Consider the following 19456-nt stretch of genomic DNA (forward strand, 5'->3'; position numbering starts at 1 on the left):
AAACCTCCACAAGCTGTGGTCTAAATAAACCTTTCCTTCCTTAATTCTGGGTATCAGGTACTTTTCAGCAACCAGAGAAAAGTAACCAAGACAGCTACATTCAAAGGGAAGATCTCATGGGAATAATCACCTTTAAAAACTATTTTTAGCCAGGTATGGTGGTGCACGCCTGTAATCCCAGCACTTGGGAGGCTGAGGCAGGAGGATCGTTGTGAGTTCAAGACCAGCCTGGGCTACAAAGTGAGCTCAAGGTCAGTCTGAACTGCATAATGAGACCCTGTTGCAAAAAGACCAAAAAAACCCTATTTTTAAAAAGTGGGCTATGGGCATAGCTCAGTGGTAGAGTATTTGCCTGGCACGAATGAGGCCTGAGGTTTGATCTCCAGTGCTGGGGGTGAGAGCAGGGGGAGGCCTTATATTTTCATAGAAACCCACACATCCTGTGGTATACTTTAAGTCATTTCCATATTATTTATAATATGTAGTATAAAGTAAATGCCAAGTAAGTAGTTAATACTGTATTTTTTGAGGGATAATAACCAAAAAGGAATGTCTATATGTGTTCAGTACACTTTTTTAAATTGGTTGAATCTATGTATGTGTTAACAGGGTTCTGGGGTGCTTTGAACACCTTTGAAAGATTCTTTCCAATTCTTGTTGTCCTGAACGAAGAACTGGACAAGAAATATGCAAAAGGAGTGAGGTTTTACGTTTATTGAAGGTAGGAAAAGAAATATATTCTGCAGAGGGAGTGCAGGCCAATAAAAGGCGGGAAACAAAGTTTACCTTGCATGGTGGGGGCAGGCTACCCGGTAAGGCAGAGCACAGTGGCAGGGAGGTTAATGGCGGTGGTCATCTTTTGTAGCTCCCGTTCCACAGGCTGACATTAGCTCTAGGCTGTCCCATCAAAAATTTATTTATCTCCCTAGAAGAACTGAAGATAGCATTTTCTCACTGGTCCCAGGCACGGGGCTTGGGTGCTTGTGTCCTGGATCTCTGTGATTAATAGGTCACACCCACTTACCCAGCTGGCTGGCCCCGTCCTAATTGCCTGCCTCAGAGGTGGAACTTATGAGTACTGAAGGCTGACTGTATATACTCCAGGGTAGCAAGCTAACACTGAAGAAGATAGATACATTCCAGTGGTAGGTGTTACATAAACTTCCGTTAGTCATCTCTGATCAACTACAAAGATTTGACTTACTAGCATTTGTTGACTTACTAGCATTTCTCCTTGCTTAGATCCATGGACATGCAATCCCATTAGCCAACGAGCTGGACCCTGCCTCCTGGACTACTGATATATTTACAAGGTGTTGCAGTACCTAGAAGAAGGAAGATCGCTGCACACAGACCTGACAGAGTGTCCCCTTTGTATTCACCTATTAGTAAATATCTGAGCAGGTGTGTGACTAAAATTGATCTAACATTTGCTACCACTGTGAACAGACAGAGAAGTTAAAGAGTTGTGACACAGAGCCATCACTGATAGAAATCTTTAGAAATAACTGCTATTAATCAAAAGGAGCTAATTTGTAATGGTGGCCGCTCCTTCGGGAGTTGTCCTTTGTAGAGTTACTTGCCCCCCTTTGACTCTCATTCGAAATCTAAAGAAAAGCTGCACCTAAATGATTAACATGTTAACTGCTAAATAATCTTTAAATAACCTCTTTTTCTTTTCTTTTTGGTGCTTAGGATTAAACCCAGGGCCTTCACACTGAGCTCTGGCCCTAGTCCTTTTTATTTTTTGAGACAAGATCACTTTTAATTGCTAAATTGCCCAGGCTGGCCTGGAGCGTGGAATCCTCCCTGTAGTCTCCCAGAGTGCCCACAGAATCTCTAGACTTATAGAGCCCAGGACATGCGGTGCCCTTCAGCTGACACCGTAATGTGTAACAGTCTTTTTATCTTTAGTCCCATGCCTCGGCTAACACAGGAATATAAATCGCTATGTAGTTTACCTCGCAGAAGACCAATGTGTTTGAAGGAAGGAAGGAAAGAAAGAAAGGAGGGAGGAAGGAATGAAGGAAGGAAGGACGGAAGGAAGGAAGCAAGGAAGGAAGGGAGGAAGAGGGCTGGGGATGTAGCTCAGCATGCAGGACTCATGTCCATAGTGTGGACACATGCCCCGAAGGATGAAGACCCTGCCCAGCATGTAGACTTCCTACCCATCGTCCTGCTTTGCCTTCTTTCTCTGCCTCTAAAGCGCTTTCACACTCCGAGTTCCCCTAAATGGGCTTGTTCCAGAGGATGATAGCCCCACCCATGTTCTCCAGATGCTGGCCCTAAATACACTCAGTTTCCTTCCTACCAGCTCTCACATCTAAGTATTGGCTTTTGATTAGCAAGCAGATAGACTTGGGTCTGGTAACAAATCTGCATACTTGAGCTCACATCTGATGAATGGCAAAAACAAATCAAAATTATGTCCACCTCACATCAGAGCCTGTCCTCACTCCTTTCCTTTGTATTAGCTTTCAGAACCGTTACTATTACTAATGTGGTACTGGGAATCAAAGCCAAGACCTTGCACATACTAAGCAATGCTTTACACTGAGCTACGTCTTCAGCCCCCTCTAAGATTTATTATGAGTAGCTGTTTTCATTATTGCTGTTACCCATTATCAGTGAATATTCCTAGACCACCTGCTCTCATTTTTTGTAAGTTCAATGTATAAAATTCTAAGGTTATCCAAAAAGATAAATGGTATAATATTTCAGACTCTTCATTCTGTGAAAGGTCTAACAAGGTTTTGTTCCTTTCAAAGAAATCTCTTTTGGTCTATTTAACATGTGACTTAACTTATGAAAAATTAACATACAGAGAACATAACCAAAGACGACAAGAGAAGAAGGACAGGGTGTTAAAGAAAGAATGAGTAATCCAACTTGGCAGGAATGCAGGGCACTGCTGGAAATAATTTTGGAACAGTAATTTTGCTATAATTATATATATAATTATATATGACCATGCCTTACTGGGCCACATCTGCTTAGTCTTAGAAGTACCTAATCAGAGGGGCTGGGGATTTAGCTCAGCGGCAAAAGCACCTGCCTGGCAAGCACAAGGTCGTGAGTTCAGTTCCCGGTACCGGAGAAAAACAAAAAAAAAAAGTACCTAATCAGAAACACAGACCCAAATCCAACTAAGACTTTATGAGACTGAGGGTGTAGCTCAGTGGCAGAGCACTTGCTAGAATGGATGAGGTCCTGGGTTCAATTCCAAGCACTGAAAAAAAAAATAGATAATGTAAATGTCTGTTATGGTTTGTGTCTGCATGTACCCCCAAATCCTCATGCAGTCATGGGGCGGGCTTCTAGAGTTTGTGATTTATCCATGGTCCAATGCTGGGGTTAGTTTGCATACAATGTAAGGGAGGGAAAGAGGCTGCTGCCACCTCTCCTCCCTTTTTGCTCTTGCTGCTTTTGCCGTCTTCCACCACCATGAACTGTTGCCCTGTGCCATGTGCCACCCTGCCTTGGAGCCAGCCAAGTATGGACTGAAACCTCCACAGACTGAGCTAAATAAACTTTTCTGCCTTAATTCTTGGTGTCAGGTATTTTGTCTCAGCAACAAGAGAAAAATAACCAAGACAATGTCTAAAAATATTTTTATTGTTTTAACTTAGATACATGTCAAAGGAAAAATTACAACAATTTGGTTTAATGATCTTAATTGGTTTTATTTTCTGTGCTAGAATTGGACATTTCTTTCCACACAGAATAATTATTCTGCTCTGAGGAGAAGTTAGTTGTATAGGCAGAGAAGGTTGAGAAAAGCAGGAACAAAGCACAAAGAGTAGACTGGCCATTTCACAGTTACTTCCCTTATAAGAAAGGTATAAGGAGATAGGAAAATAATTCACTAGTTACCATCACATTACTTGAGGTCGCTTGTTTTGTGTAAGGATTAGAGCAGAGGGAACTCATCATCACACCAATTGAATCTGACCTATTTGGGGAATTTGGCTGTAATCTTTCACTTCTCATTTCTTGGAATATCAGATAAACAGCTTCATTTCTGTTTGAAATTAAGTGTGCGTGACTCTGCTTTAATGTTTAGTCTGATTTTCGGGCCCCAGTACAAGAGCTTAACCCGAAAGCAAGCTCCACGGAATGTTAGCAATTTAGCTGTGCAGCTCTAAACATTTTTAATTGTTTATACCCATACAGCCCCTGTCCCCAGCAACCCGAAATGCTAACGCTACCTTCTTACTAGTGTTCCCCCAGCCAAAAAAGAAACCCACCTTTCTGACTTGTATCTCAAGTGCGTTTGCTTATTGGTACTTGAACTTCGTGTAAGTGCAATATACTATTTTGTGATTTCCTTCACCTGCCTTTATGTCTGTGGGGTTCATTTATTTTATTGCAAGTGGTGATCACTTATTTCCTATTTCTGTGTGCACTCCGTTCATGGGGATACACCATAATTTGTTTTTCCACTGAGCTGCGGAACATTTGGGTCACTTCTAGTTAGGGTTGTGAAATTAGACATTCCTGGAGGAACTATTGTGATGGAAATCCTTCAGACAAACTCTAGATAGATGACCTCATCCTCCATCCGCAGAAGATACAGAAATAGTCAGGCTTGTGAAGGCTGCTAAGAAAGACAGTTCAAGGCCAGCCTAGACTACAGGGCACCCTGAGGCTTATCAGGGCTACTTCAGCCTTTAGAAAACAGGACATGAGTCCTCACTTTTATATCTAATTTCACATTTTCATCAATATTAGGTTAATTCCTGTATTTTTGACTTGGGTAACTTGGCAAAGAACAGATGCCCTCCTTTACCAACCTTCTTATCAACCTCTCAGCATGGTCAAAATTCCCCCTCTTACCAGGCTTGATGGTGTGTGTCTGCTATCCCAGCACTCAGGAGGCTGAGGCAGGAGGATCACCACAAGTTCAAGGCCAGCCTGGGCTACATAGTGAGTTCAAGGCTAGCCTTGAACTATACAGTGAGACCATTTCTCAAAAAAAAAAAAATCCCTTCGTTTCCTTAACTAACCTGTGTAATGCCTCCACCAGCATAATTCACTGAATATATTGCTTTATAATTACCTTTATTTTCTTTCTTTTTTTTTTACTATTTTGGTACCAGGAATCAAGCTCAGGGCCTGTGCTTGCCAGGCAGGCGCTGTGCCACCGAGCTACTTCCCCCACCCTACTTTTCTTTTGTGTCTATAAAAGTTGTTATAATTCTCTTCTGCTTTGGAATACTCATTTAAAGCAATTTGAATCTGTGCTCCTGGGCATAGGTCACTCATATTTGTCTCCAAATAAGAAGTTTCCTTATTTTCCTTTAAGAAATGTTATTTTACCCAAGTGTGGTGGTACACGCCTGTAATCATAGCACTCAGGAGGCTGAGGCAGGAGGAATGCCATGAGTCTGAGTCCAGCCTGGGCTACCTGGTAAGTTCAAGGGACCCTGTCTCAAAAAAAGAAAAAAGAAAGAAAGAAAGAAAGAAAGAAAGAAAGAAAGAAAGAAAGAAAGAAAGAAAGAAAGAAAGAAAGAAAAGGAATTGTTATTTTGGTTTTTTTGAGACAGTGTCTCACTATGCAGTTCAAATTGGCCTTGAGCTCACTTTGTAGCCTAGGCTGGTCTCAAACTCAAAACAATCCTCCTGCCTCAGCCTCCCAAGTGCTGGGATTACAGGCTAAATTGTTATTTTGAGTTGACAGTTGCTATTATAAATAAAGCTATAATAAACTTTCACATATCTTCTGGTGAGCTAAATTCTCACTTCTACTTAGAAAAAATTTGAAGTAATAAATTACATATGATTAGCTTTAAATGTGTTCTACCAATTTATATACCCACTAGGAATATATGAGAATTCTAGTTTCTTTACTTCTTCCTCAACACTTGTTATTGTTATTCTCTTTCACTTTAACCGTTTTGTGGAGATGAAGTGAGTGCCTCATTCTGGTGTGGAGGTTTCTGTTTTCTTGGGGGGGTGGGGGTTATTGTTGTTTGAGACAATGTCTAGCTCAGGTGCCAAGCCTGACTTTGAATTCCTGGGCTGAAGGGATCCTCCTACTTCAGTCCACCAAGTAGCTGGAACTACAAATGTGTGCCACTACACCCAGATTTATTCTGGTTTTGACTTTCATTTTCCTGAGGATGCTGAGCACTTCTTATGGGATTATTTGTTTTTAAGCCACTGTATTTTGTGAAATACCTATTCACAACATAGATCTTACCCAAAGTTTCCTAAGGAAAAATGTACAAGCTATATTATACAATGCAGGGTAAGCCTTCCCTATAATATCCCTTTAAATATAATTCTTCTTTCTTCTCAAAGAGTTGCTTCATTTTTTTTCTCTTTGCTACATGCTCACAGGAATGAAATAAAATATAAAATTGCCCCAATTTTTCTCTCATAGTCACTCAAAATATTTCTTCATACTCACTCTACAATCTTCGCAGGCAAACGAATTTTTGCCCAGCGTAGTAAGACTTCCGCTTGTGCCTCAGGGAGTCTCCGTGCGTCTCCTCCGTGCCAGGTCCTAAGCCCGCCGGGTATTAATCCTCCCTTTACACTCTCATTGCCTTGTTGTATGAGTTCATTTACTGACGCAGTAATTTGCAGTGTTCTATCTGTTCTCCGTAGATAAAAATTCTTTGTTTTATGGTTTTAAGGAGCTGTCGGGGGATGGTTGTTAGGGTCTTCATCTTTTTACTGTTGCTAAATAAAAGTATAGGAATCGCCATTTTAGACCCAGCTCCTGCCCTGAGCCCCAGCAGACCACGCTAAGAATTAAAACAGAGTCCTCCGCGAAGGTTCCCTACCGCCAAGCTGAAACTGATCTGAGCGGTCAGAATTAGAATGATCGCAGCCGACTGCCAAAGCAGGTCAGTTTCAGTTGGCAGCGGGTGTGATAATGCAGTTCAGCTTGCCTTTATTTCTTTTATATATATAGTCAGAAAGGTAGACTTAGCTATTTTATTTTTCCTTTTTTTTCTTTCAAATGTTTCTGTTCTCTAGCACGCGTCTCAGTCACTTCCCTCATCACTGACACGTTAGCGCACACCCACACCTTAAAGCAGGAAAGGTTTACGTTGGCTCACGGGTCAGCAGTCTCAGTGTCGCCGAGGTTGGCTGTCTCCAAGGCCGGCCGGTACAGGAGCGTGGCAGAGGGATAGTTCCTCCCGTCATGGCATTCAGGAAGCGGAGGGAGGCAGGGAGGAGCCGCGGCAAGAGAGAGACAGCCTTCTAGGCCACACCCGCCACCTCTTCCAACCAGACCCAGCTGTACCGCTTACATTAGACAATCACCTTCGCAGCACACGGGCCTTGGGCCATTTTAAATCTAAATCATCCCGTATTTGCAGTACATAACGATCACATTCAAGTAAATAGCCTGAAGCCAACCAGGTGTTTTCCTAAGGCGCTGCCTCCCTGTCACTGCTCTACAAGGGCGTTGCTGCAGCCAGGTAACCGGTGTACTCCTGAGCCACACCCCCAGATGTTTGTTTGTTGAGATGGGGGTCTTGCTGTATTGCCCGAGATGGTTTTCAGTTTGTAGGATCAAGTCATCTTCCTGAGGCTGGAGATTAGCACATGACCTGTCAATTACAGAGATTCGAGGCACTCGTCCTGGACAGGTCCCCAGCTCTGCATCTGGGACCAACCAGGAAGTACTATCTTCAGTTCTTCTGGTGTGAGGTCAAGCAGGTTTTGACAGGGATGTCAGCCAGAGGAGTGGAGATACAGGAGGTGTGGGCCATTAACCTGTGGGCGTTCTGAGCTCTCTTGTCCCAGCGGCCTGCTCTCACTTGGCAGAGCATACTTTCTTCCCTACCCTTAATACATGTAAAACCTCACTGCCTCTTGCTCTCACCTTGTCCCATTCTTTGTTCAGGACAATAAAATCTAGAAGGAATCTCTGGACAGAACCCCCAGTACTCCAGAACGCCAGTAACGTTTCTGCTGTCACCAGTTAGCGTAGGTCTTTGCTTTCAGTAATAATGGAAAATAAAACTAATGTTTGAATTTATAGGGAAAAGCTTTAATTAGAAAGTAAGAGACAACTGTAAAGACTTTACCTTAATTTTTTTTTGGGGGGGGGCAGGTTTCGGTACTGGGAATCGAACTCACGACCTCATGCTTACCAGGCAGGTGCTGCTGAGCTAAATTCCCAGCCCTCAAGACTTTAGCTTTAGATAAAGCTAATCAGGCCAGCTCTTCACAAAGACAAGTAAGAAAAACAGGAAAGGACTCCAGTTTGAGCAGCTGGAGGGGGCTCGCTCTTATGAAGGGGGTCCATGTCAGTAAAGACCAGCTGCTACGATTTGGCTGGGGTCTAGTGCATCATTGTCTCAGGTTTGCTTTCATAGTCTCGGCCTCCCTGGCATAAAAGACGGTTCTCTTACCGCGAAACCATTATCTCTGACTGTGATAACTTCAGTCATGTGGAGCTCTGCTTTTGCTGAAATCCGGGTGATCACTTTAGGACAACAGCTAGAGATCTCTGGGCAAAGCTGAATGTCTGCAAGTCTTATTTCCTCAGTCTTCTAGGGAGATGAAATAATGTAAATTCAGGGGTAATCAACCTTATTTTGCCAACTCTTAGACAGACATTCCTAAATGATTAGCATACCTATGTGCAGAGCTGAGAAGGAATTTGAACCAACTCTTTATGAGAACAAAGGATTCAAAATGAAGGTCATATTTTGTCCTACTTTAGTTACCTGTTGGGCATCTATAGCCCCAAATGAAGCCATGGGGGTTTTGTTGTTTCTTTTGGTTTTTGGTTTTTGGTTTTAGCAAAATTGGCACTAAAGTTCCTGGTTGTCCCAGGAGAAGACACAAACTGTCCTTTAATGAGTAAGGCTAAGGCCCAGGAGTCTGCCCACAGTGGTCTCTGATTTTATCACTGCCTCCCCCTCTCCAGAAATATGTTGCTCCTCTCCCAACCAAAGGAAAGTGAGTTGAAATGACAGATTCCCTCTTTGTCTCTTTCTGCTTTCTTCAACATTTTTGTCTATAAAAATCATCTTCCTTTTCTCCACCCATCATAACACTATTCTACTTTGTGAAGTGAAATGTCCAATTCTAAAAATGGAGAGAAAAGCCAGTGAAAGTCATGAAGTTGTTATAACTTTGTCTTTTCATACTACTAAATCTCCAAAGCCTAGGAAGGATGTCTAGAACGTGATAGGTGCTCAGTAAATATTTCTTGACTTAATGAAGGAAGATTTTAAAACAAAACAAAACAAAAAAAACAGCAGACATTGAAACTGCCCACTCAACATTCATTCCTGTCTGGATTTCAGACTGAGTATCACACCGACAGCCAGGAGACCCAGCTTTATCTTCCACAGTGCAGCAGACAGGACAGTCATCCAGACTAAACCGCATAATCCTATTTCTACCCATTGTACTACAACCAGTGAGACTGAGAGAGAAACTTAGAGAGGGATCCTGAAAGACAGGTTTTCTGGCTCTTTTGAGAGTCTTTCTGGAAACCTTCATCCCTACTTCTTTCCCCGCTCCATCACCACCCCACCCTCACCCCAGCGGAAGGAAGAAGGTACAGTGTTTGCCAGCAGCCGTCCTGTAGTGTGACAGGGAGCCGCCCTGGATGAAAATGACACCTGGGAAGAGAGAAAAAGGAGTCTGGGTCCTGGGTGACAAGGAGTCACTGCATCGGACCCACACGGCAGCCTGTCCTACCATTTGCAAAGGTCAGTGACCTCCTTTATCTGTTAAGCCAGCGTGAGTTGAGTTATATTTTCACAACATAGCACTTCCTGATGCCGAATGAAAGGGTATTCACTCTTGTGGTGGTTTAGATCTAAAATGTACCCTCCCCAAAGTCTCATGCCTGTAGAAGATGATTGGATCACAGGACACTATATCCATCAGGGATTACAAAGATGCAGAACGTGTCCTACCCCAGAGGAACGGTGGACAGTTTGGTAGCATCTAGAGCTCAGAATAGGAGGAAGGCACTCAAGAAACGAAGCTGACGTCATAGGCAGGAGTCAGAATAAGGAGCTGAGTGGGTGACATGCTAAACTGCACTCCTTGGGTCTTGTAGGTACTGGGGTAAGATAGTATTGGGGACAGGACGATTCGATTTTATTTTAGACAGGTTACTACAGGATTAGAATGGGGGCAGACTGTGACAGAGATGAGCCCGGCTGGGAAAGAGACTGTGAAAACCTGAAAGACACTGAGAGGAGGAGTGCAGAGAAAGGGTCAAACCGGAGAGGGAGATCTGGGCAGGTTGAAGCGCGGCTGGGTGACCTGCTGGGCACGAGGAATACAGCGGAGGCGGAGCCAGGGCTCTGCCCGTCTTTCTAACTTGGGCTCCGAGCAGTTGGTGGCACCATCCACTGACACTGGGAATGCAGATGGAGTTCCATTTTTGACATGTTGAGTTTCAGGGGCTGTGGGATGTGCAAGGGTTGTTTGGCGGGTACATGGTGCTGTTAAACATTTTTTAGTGGCTTAACACAACGTGAATTTATTACCATGCACTCCCCAGGTCAGAAGTCTGCCACGGGGCTCCCTGGGCTCACACCGAGGCGTCACAGGGCCGCTGCGTTCCTTTATGGAGGCTCTGGAGGGATCTGTTTCTCTTCCTTTTCTGGCTCCCAGTGACTATCCACATCCCACTCTCATGTCTCCCATCTGCTGTCTCTGAGGCCAGCAATGCCCCGACCCTTTCCTGTCGCGTTCCTCTCTGACTGACTAGAGCCGGGGAAGGTTCTCATCTTCTAAAAATTCACAGAGTTCAGTTGTGCCACACGGACGAGCCAGGCTCACCTCCTCCGTCTCAAGGCCCTGCACCCTGATCACACTTGGCGAAGGTCCTGCAGCCGTGTAAGGTAATGTGTCCACCAATTCTGGAGACCGGCCCGTGAACATATTTGGGGAGCATTTCTCTGCCTACCGCAATCCCCATTCGGATCACGAGGGATGAACAAGCACACGAGGACTTTGGTAAACATCCAGCTAACTTACCAGGGGAAGCAGAAGTGCATGGGTGTACCAGAGAGCAGCTAGTGTACTGTGTCTAGAACGTGTTGTGCATCTGCCAGTTTGTTTTATAAAGGTAATAGAGTCAGCTAGTCTGAGAGCCAAGTTTGAGGGCACCGTGAGGAATCTGAGTTCCAGGGATCCAGCCCTAGAGATCAAACAGCTCACTCTCGGTCCCATCAGGCCATGGAGTGAAAGCTCCTGTGCCCTCTCGGACTGGGCACCCATGGACTTTACAGTAACAGCCGGCGGACTGCTGGATGGTTATTAAGTGTAAGTGATGCAAGGGTCCTCCCCCGGACCCAAGCGTGATCGTGCTTGCTTGTGAGCAGTGCAGCCTGTATGGAGGTGACTTCCCTACTTGGCTTTCAGTTTAATTAGTGAGTCCGGCTGAGGCTGTGTGGGTATCTTCATAAAAGCAGGCAGATGGTGTCAGAACTAGCATGGTTCATCACCAACAGCCATGGCTAAGCTCAAATAGCAGAGATGTGATACCAAGGGGGGCCTGCATGACTCCAGAGGAAAATTCGTTCCCAGAACTGGCTACAAAGCAGGTTACTCATTAACCGTAACCTAAATCTAGCTGTTCCATCCTGTAGTGGATTGATAACTGGTGGTCAACTTATAACCCCCAGCTGAACTGAGAAAGCGTGGTGCTGGGTATGGGAGGCCCACCTGGGGATTGTTGCCAGCACAAAAGGCAGAACTGGAGAAGGAGAAGAAGGCTTCTGGGAACTAAAGAGGCTGTTGGGAGCGGAGAAAGGCTGTTGGAGCTGGTAAAGCTGTAAGGAGCTGTTGGTTGTTTTTGAGGAGCTCATCATGTTGGCTTTCCTGATGAACTTGGCTGTTTTCATCCTCCAAAGAGCTCGGGACGTTGTTGGCACTGAGAATGGCTTTGGTTCACTTTGGGGGAGCTCTGGTCCTCACTCTGAGCATCACTTCCTGGCTCCAGAGGGAAACAAGGTGCACAGCTCAGGCTCCTGAAGAAGTTTGCTGCATTGGCTTCCCTGATGGGAACTTGGCCATCTTGATCATTGGAGGAGCTTGGGACCTCACTGTTGCGGAGGATGGCTGTGGTACCTTTCGGGGGAGCTCTGGTTCTTCTGAGCATCGCTTCCTGGCTCCAGTGCAGATCCCTCAGCCTGCTAGCACAGGTCCTTCATCCCGCTGGCACAGACTTCTTAGATTCCACCACTGACCTTTGGGCCTTCCCAGCACAGATCTGTGAAACAGGCCTGTGTGAGATACTGTTATGGGCTCTGGGCCTCCAGCTGGACTCATCGGAGGCGTTATTATGAGCTCTAGGTTTTCAGCTGGACTCATGCAGGACATTGTCGTGGGATCCAGGCCCTTGGCTAGATTCCTTGGTCTATAGTTTGTAGGCAGATTTCCTGCACTCTTTTGTATATCGTTCTTTGGGTGACTATTATAAATAATCTTATAAAATATGTGTCCTGTATTATATTGTTCCCCTTGCAAAATAAGCCCCAAACCAACACACATCCCTTTTGCAAGAATTCCGTGTTCCTTCTCTTACAAGCCTTGCCTTCCAGCCATTTGCCTAGTGCATTCGGTTACCATTTTCCCCAATGATCAATAAACACTGAGGCTCTTGCTGCCTCATGGCCCTTTGTTTTCTGTGAACAACTGGCCATCCCAGATCCCTGCTGCTCCGCTATTTTGTCTCTTGCTCTTTCTCTTCACCTTGCACTGTAATGCCTGGCGAGATTGGAGCCCACTGCAGGGATCCCCAACAGGTTACTATAAAACGGGCATCATACCAGACACAGTGGCACCTGTAGTTCCTGCTACCTGGTAGGCTGAGATGCAGCATAGCTTGAGCCCAGAAGTTTGAAGCCACTGTGGGCAACAGCCATCTCCTGTAGTGTCCGTCTCTTTCGTAAGGCTCTGCACTAGTGGATGAATCACCTCCTAGACTGACTCACTGATTAGGAGGAGTTCAACACACGAATTTGGGGAAGGGGACACAAAAACACTCAGTCGGTTGTACCTGCTAAGGATTTCAGCGTTATGACCACTCCCTACACTAGATGATTAACAGGCAGTATGTATGCATGGGGAGGCCTCCAGTCAAAAGCATTTCTGAGCAGCTACTGGACGGTTTATTCATTGTCTCAGTCTTCTCATCAATCATCCGGTGCCCAGGTTACACCAAAAGCAGAACCACCGAGGTCCTGATTGGTGATTCCCACTCTTCTGCGCAGCCAGCCTGGCACGGACTTGCTGTCTGGGAGCGCGCCATTCTCATGAGCAGCGCATTTGTGTCACACTGCTCATGAGCACTGAGGAAGCAGAGGCCCTTCACTTCCTTCTCTTTGAATTATTGCTTCCCTCCCAGCTTTCCGAATCCTAACTGAATCGCATACAGGAAGACGTATCTTCCGCACACTGGCCACGTTCATGCCTATGTTTAGAGCAGACTTCTCTTCTTTTCTCTATTACCAGTAACATCTTACAGGTTGTATTTTTTAAGTGTTGCTAACAGGCCTGGCAGTAGCGGTTATGTTTTGGTGATAGTTATGATATTATATTTTAGCTTAACCAGCAAAAATATGACAACAGTAAAGAAAAATGCTAAAATAACAATAAAATCTAAATCTCACCACCTTCATGTACTATTTGCATTTTTTATTTAGCTTCATTGAGTGACCATATTAAATATATTATTGTGTGTCTTTTATACTCTTATTGATATGATATGATACATGATATGATATGCAAAACTTCTATGCCTGGTTGTGGGTGGTGTGGTGGACGGGTGGGTAATTATGAATAAGGTTGCTATTATTTACACCGTCTCAATTACACTCATTCACTTATTGATGTAATATTAATCTTTACTGTCTGCTAAATCTCCTTCAATTAGAAACTGTTTTAAACCCTGGACTCCCTTTTTAAAATTATTTTGAGTAGCCTCCCAGCTCCTCCCGCTTTGTTCGGCCCCAGGGTCCTCCCGGCCCTCCTGCCGCCATGGCTGACAAGGAAGCAGCCTTTGACGACGCGGTGGAAGACCGTGTGATCAAAGAGGAGTACAACTGCAACAACAAACCCAGGTCTAAGGCAGCTACAAAAAGGGGAATATAATGTGTGATTACTTTTCTTTTTAAGCTATATCCCCAAGTTTTTCAGACTTGTTTCAGTAAAGGTCAGAGTGAGTAAGGAATAGAGCCCAGGGCAGACAGTTGTCTGAGCCAAGTACTGCCGGATGTCCTTTTCACTCAGGAATTAGGAGAGAATCGAGTCATAGATTCATGCTCTAAGTCACACCTGACTTTCCAGGATGTGTATTTTCCTATGGAGACCACTCTCCCCTTGGTTTCTTCAGTTAAGTCAAAGCTACATGTTCCCCCTTCCCCATACAGTTTTGCTTGTTAGTGTATTTCTCAAGCTGTTTCCATACTATTCCTTCCCTTTCTGTGAAATGGTTTTTGCTGGTTTTTCGTTGTTTTAACTTGGGACCGCCAAGTTGTAAAGATGTATGTTTTCACCTGACAGTTGTGCCTCAGGTAGACTGTCAAGTTGAGAAGGGTGATTTGATAGATTATACTTGTTTTTAAAATTAAATTAATCCTTAATAAGAGTTGCTTTTTTTAAAAGAGTATTAGTCCTTGAGCACTAGTTTGATAGTCTCCATTTTAGGAGACCTATTTCACCAGCAGGCCCGTTACTCTCCATGACTAACTATGTTATAATGGAATAAATTGCTTTTCTACATAAAAAATTTTTAAAAAATAAAATTACTTTGAGACAATTTCCCAATAAGTTACTAAATTACCCAGGCTGAACTCTAACCAAGCATCCTCCTGCCTTTGCCTCCCAGGATGATGCAATTGTAGGTGTGCGCCACGATGCTCAGCTCCGTTAAAATATTCTGTGCAGGGGAATAAGGCAATTCGATTTGTGTTTCAGATAATTTGCTTTAGCTGGGAACAGGTGAAATTACATTATCTAGGGAGACATTACGGTAACTTTGTCCAGTGTTGCCGTCCTTGTGAGAATCGAAACGCACCTGCAGAACCGTTCCTGGAGCACTGCGTGTGATGGACTCTGCGCGTGAATAAGCGATAACTGCAAGTGGCGACATGTGATCAGCTCTCCTGTCACAGAAACGCAATACCTGACGCAGCTGAAAGGAGGGGAGGTTTTTGGCTCACAGTTTAAGGGATTCACTCCATGGTATTCAGCTCTGAGACAGAAACATCAGGACCGAAGGGCAGTGGAGTAAAGACATCTAGTTCATGGTGTTCAGGAAACAGCAGGGGAATAGGACGGGGGAGGAAGGGGTCCGGGAACAAACACAGTGCCCAGTCCCTCCTCCAGGACCCACCTAGGCACACCCAGCAGTGTGCTCCGGTGTGCTTGTCTAATCCCTGGGGCGTTTCGTAATCCAGGCAAGTTGATATATCACAATTAACATCACAGACATCAGAGAGGATGTGTCTCGTAAACATTGTGCTACAAAAAGAAACTGAAAAAAGTACAAACGGAGCCAGCCATCATGGCACATGCCTGTAACCCCAGTACTCTGGAAGACTGAAGCAGAAGGATCCCAAAGACAAGCCCAGCCTGGGCAAATCAGTGCCTTAGGGAGACCATGTCTCAAGATGAAAAGTGAAATAAAGGGCTTGAATTGTAGCTCAGTGCAAAGGTCCTGTGTTTAATTCCCAGTCTGGTGAATCGACAACTGCTAGCCAACTTGTACCATCCAGCTGAACTCTGCCAATGTGGTTCTGGGTGTGGGAGGCTTACCCAGAGATTGTTGCCAACAAAATAAAAAGAACTGGAGAAGTAGAGAAGCTGTTGGGAGCTGTTGGTTCTCCCGGAGGAGCTTGTCAGGCTGGCTTTCCTGATATGAACTCAGCTGATCTCATTGTCAGAGGACCTCAGGCTCTTACTGTCACTGAGAATGGCTATGGTTCACTTTGGGGGAGTCCTGGTCCTTACTTTGAGCATCGCATCCTAGCTCGGAGGGGAAGATGGTGCACTGTTCAGTGTCCTGGAGAAGCTTGTCGCACTGGCCATCCTGATAAAGACTCGGCTGTTCTCATCATCGGAGGAGCTCAAGACCTCATTGCCACTGAGGATGGCTGTTGTACCTTTCAGGGGAGCTCTGGTTCTTTGAGTGTTGTTTCCTGGTTCCAGTGCAGATCTCTCAGCCTGCTGGCACAGATCCTTCATCCCGCCGGCACAGACTTCCTAGCTTCCACCACTGTCCTTTGGGCCTTCCCAGCACAGATCTGTCAAACAGTCCTGCAGGAGACGTTGTGGGCTCTAGGCCTCTGGGTGAACTCATTGGGGGCATTGTTATGGGCCCTAAGACTTCAGCTGGACTCATGCAGGACATTGCCGTGGGATCCAGGCCCTCAGCTGGATTCTTTGGGTCTTTAGTGTGTGGACAGGTTTCCTGCACTCTCTCTTGTATGTGATTCTTTGGGTGACTATTATAAAATAATCCTGTAAAACACACACACACACACACACACACACACACACACACACACACACACATACACACACACATAGAAAAGAAAGAAGAAAAAGAAACTACCTTTGTCTGGTTCAACAGCAGAGGTAGCTGATACCCAATCTACAGTGCCACTGATTATAACACGCACCATTATTTGATGTTCCTTTTTTCCAGTAACGGAGATTAAAGCACAGGCATGTGTTCCACTGGGCTAACTTGCCAGCTCTTTCCTTCTGTCTGTCTTTCTTTCCTTCCTTCCTCCCTCCCTTCCTTCCTTCCCTCCCTCCCTTCCTTTTTACTTCCTTTTTTTTTGTGACAGAGTCCCAGTAAGTTGCCAGGCCAGCTTCAAATGTGTGATCCTCCCTCAGCCTCCAGAATAGGTGGGATTACAAACACTGCGCATATAGCCATGCCCAGCTGAATTACTCTATGTTCTACTAAGAAGAAAAGTGCCGCCGACTAAGCTATGTCAAGTGTTGCAGTTTAGATCTAAAATGACCCCCAGAATTGTCCTGTGCGTGGAAGGTGACTGGGTCACAGGGGTAGTACACTCACCAGCGGATTCATCCACTGACAAGCTCAGCCTAGGTGTGCTGCTAGGAGGCAGGGCCAGGCGGTTGTAAGCGGCTGTGGGTGTGACCTGGAAGGGAATACGCTGGTCACCGCCTCCTGTTTCCTGGTTGCCATGGTTGAACACTTACGTCTTTGTCCTGTCCCGCTGCCATCCTGCTCCTGCCTTGGAGCCAGCTGATCACAGACTGAAACCAGGAGCCCAATAAACCTCTCCTCCTTAGGCTGTGAGTGTCAGCTACTGCGCCCAGTGATGAGGAAGCTGAGCAAGAGAAGTCATCCATTACATGCACGACCCTGCTCCAAATACGCTAAGAGGGAAGGGCTGTGTGTGCCTCCACGCGAGCGGCTGCCCGCATGCACAAGACCCCAGGCTCCATCCTCCAACCGTACATATGAAAGGAAATGCTACGATGTGAAAAGCACAGCTTCTTAGGTCTGACAAAAAGAGGTGTTATCAGAGATTCATAAAGCATGGCACAGCTTGTGGAAAAGTAACAGAAATATCACAGAAATCAGGATAATGCCTACTTCTTGGAAAGTTGGCTTTGTCATCCAGAAGGTCACACACTGCCAGGGATGGTGCTGCTTACCTGCATTCTTAGCTATTCGAGAGGCTGAGGCAGGGCAATAGAAATTTTGATATCAGCCTGGACAACTTAAAGAGATCCTGTCTTAGAATAAAAAGGGCCACATATGTAGCTTGGTTGTACAGGGCTCGTCTAGCATACCCAAGGGTGGGTTCAATCCAATACCACAAAAGGCGGACACACAGGACAGAGGTTTCTGGAGAACAGAAGTGCTTTTTCTCTGTGTGCATACTTATTTCTGTGGTACTAGAGACTGAACGCAGGGCCTTCACACTGAGCTACATCCCCAAAGCTTCTTTTTTTTCCAGACAAGGTTTTACTAAGTTTTCTCCTGGGCCCAAACTTTTGATTCTCCTACTTCGGCCTCCCGGAGTGCCGGGATCTCAGGTCTCCACTGCCACGCCCGGCTGCAAAAGTGTTTCAGTTCTTCACCCAGAGAATCATTTATGATTATTCTTCAGACCGTGTTGGCAAATTTTGTTTGCTTTTCTAGGTCCTGATTTCCCAATTTAGCAGGGCCTGCCTTATTTTAAGAACAGCCTAGCTGGGCATGTCAGCACATGCTCGTAATCCCTGCTACTCAAAAGGATAAAGCAGGAGGACTGCAAGAGCCTTATACATTCATAGGCAGGACTTTTAAAAGGTAAGTGAGGCCGGGCATGGTGGCGTGCTCCTGTAATCCCAGCACTTGGGAGGCTGAGGCAGAAGAATCGCCATGAGTTCAAGGCCAGCCTAGGCTCCATAGTGAGTTCAAGGCTAGCCTGAACTACACAGCGAGACTTGTCTCATAAAAACAGTGAGTGAACCACGGAGGGGAGGGCTTCTACAGCCTCCTAGCTGTGAGAAGCTGGGGCTTGTTTAGGGAAGGTCCCGGCCAGCGGGATCTGGAAGGGAGCCTCTCCCTTCTCGGCTCCTCCCTTTTCTCTCTGCTTCCTGGCTGCCACGGAGTAACCAGCTTTTCCTCGGGCACACCTCTGCGCGGTGCCATCTCCTGCCTGTTGGGAAGTTTTAAGAAAGCGCTCTAGGAGACCAAGGACATAACGTGCAGGCGTTCATGTTTGACCCTGGTCCGTCTGTTGGATATAGAACCGAACAATGGTTTTCCTCTTGTCACTGGTCTCTATGGTAACCTCTGTGTTCTGTATTTCTACTTGTTCCCCGCATGATTTGCGGGGTGGGTTGTCTGGCTGGTTGGGTTTCTGGTTTTTGTTTTGTTGTGTGTTTGCTGTTGTTTGTGAGACCAAGAACTGACCACAGGGACACACCAACGCGACACACCCACCATGACGGGAGACCATGACACCAGACACGCCCACCTGACACGCCCCTCTGCCTTGGAGCCAACTGACCGCGGACGCTACCCCTGAGCCAGAATAAAGTTCTCCTTCCGGTTGTGGGCATCCGGTATTGGGTCTCACGACAAGAAAGTGACCGACACAGGCACTAAGCACGGAGCCGGGCATGCAGTGCGACTCAGAACAGATATTTTGAATAAGTGGGAATGATGTCTACCACAGACCCCAGGTATTAGAAATAAGGGCCAGCCACACAAAGTTCTTTGCCCACGGGGCACTGCCCACTCCTGCTCTGGAGCTCGCACGATGCCTGACAAGGACATAAGATGGTACAGCTCAGTCAGAGAGACTGAATAACGGGAGGCAAAAATTAGGTGTGAAGCCAGCATGGCGGTGCACTCCTGTAATCCCAGCACTCGGGAGGCTGAGGCAGGAGGATCGTTGTGAGTTGGAGACCAGCCTGGACTACAAAGTGAGCTCCAGGCCAGCCTGAACTGCATAACAAGACCCTGTCTCAAAAAGAC

This window comes from Chinchilla lanigera, unplaced genomic scaffold (assembly GCF_000276665.1).
Source record: "Chinchilla lanigera isolate Chin_1 unplaced genomic scaffold, ChiLan1.0 scaffold00043, whole genome shotgun sequence".
In the NCBI taxonomy this organism is placed as follows: Eukaryota; Metazoa; Chordata; class Mammalia; order Rodentia; family Chinchillidae; genus Chinchilla; species Chinchilla lanigera.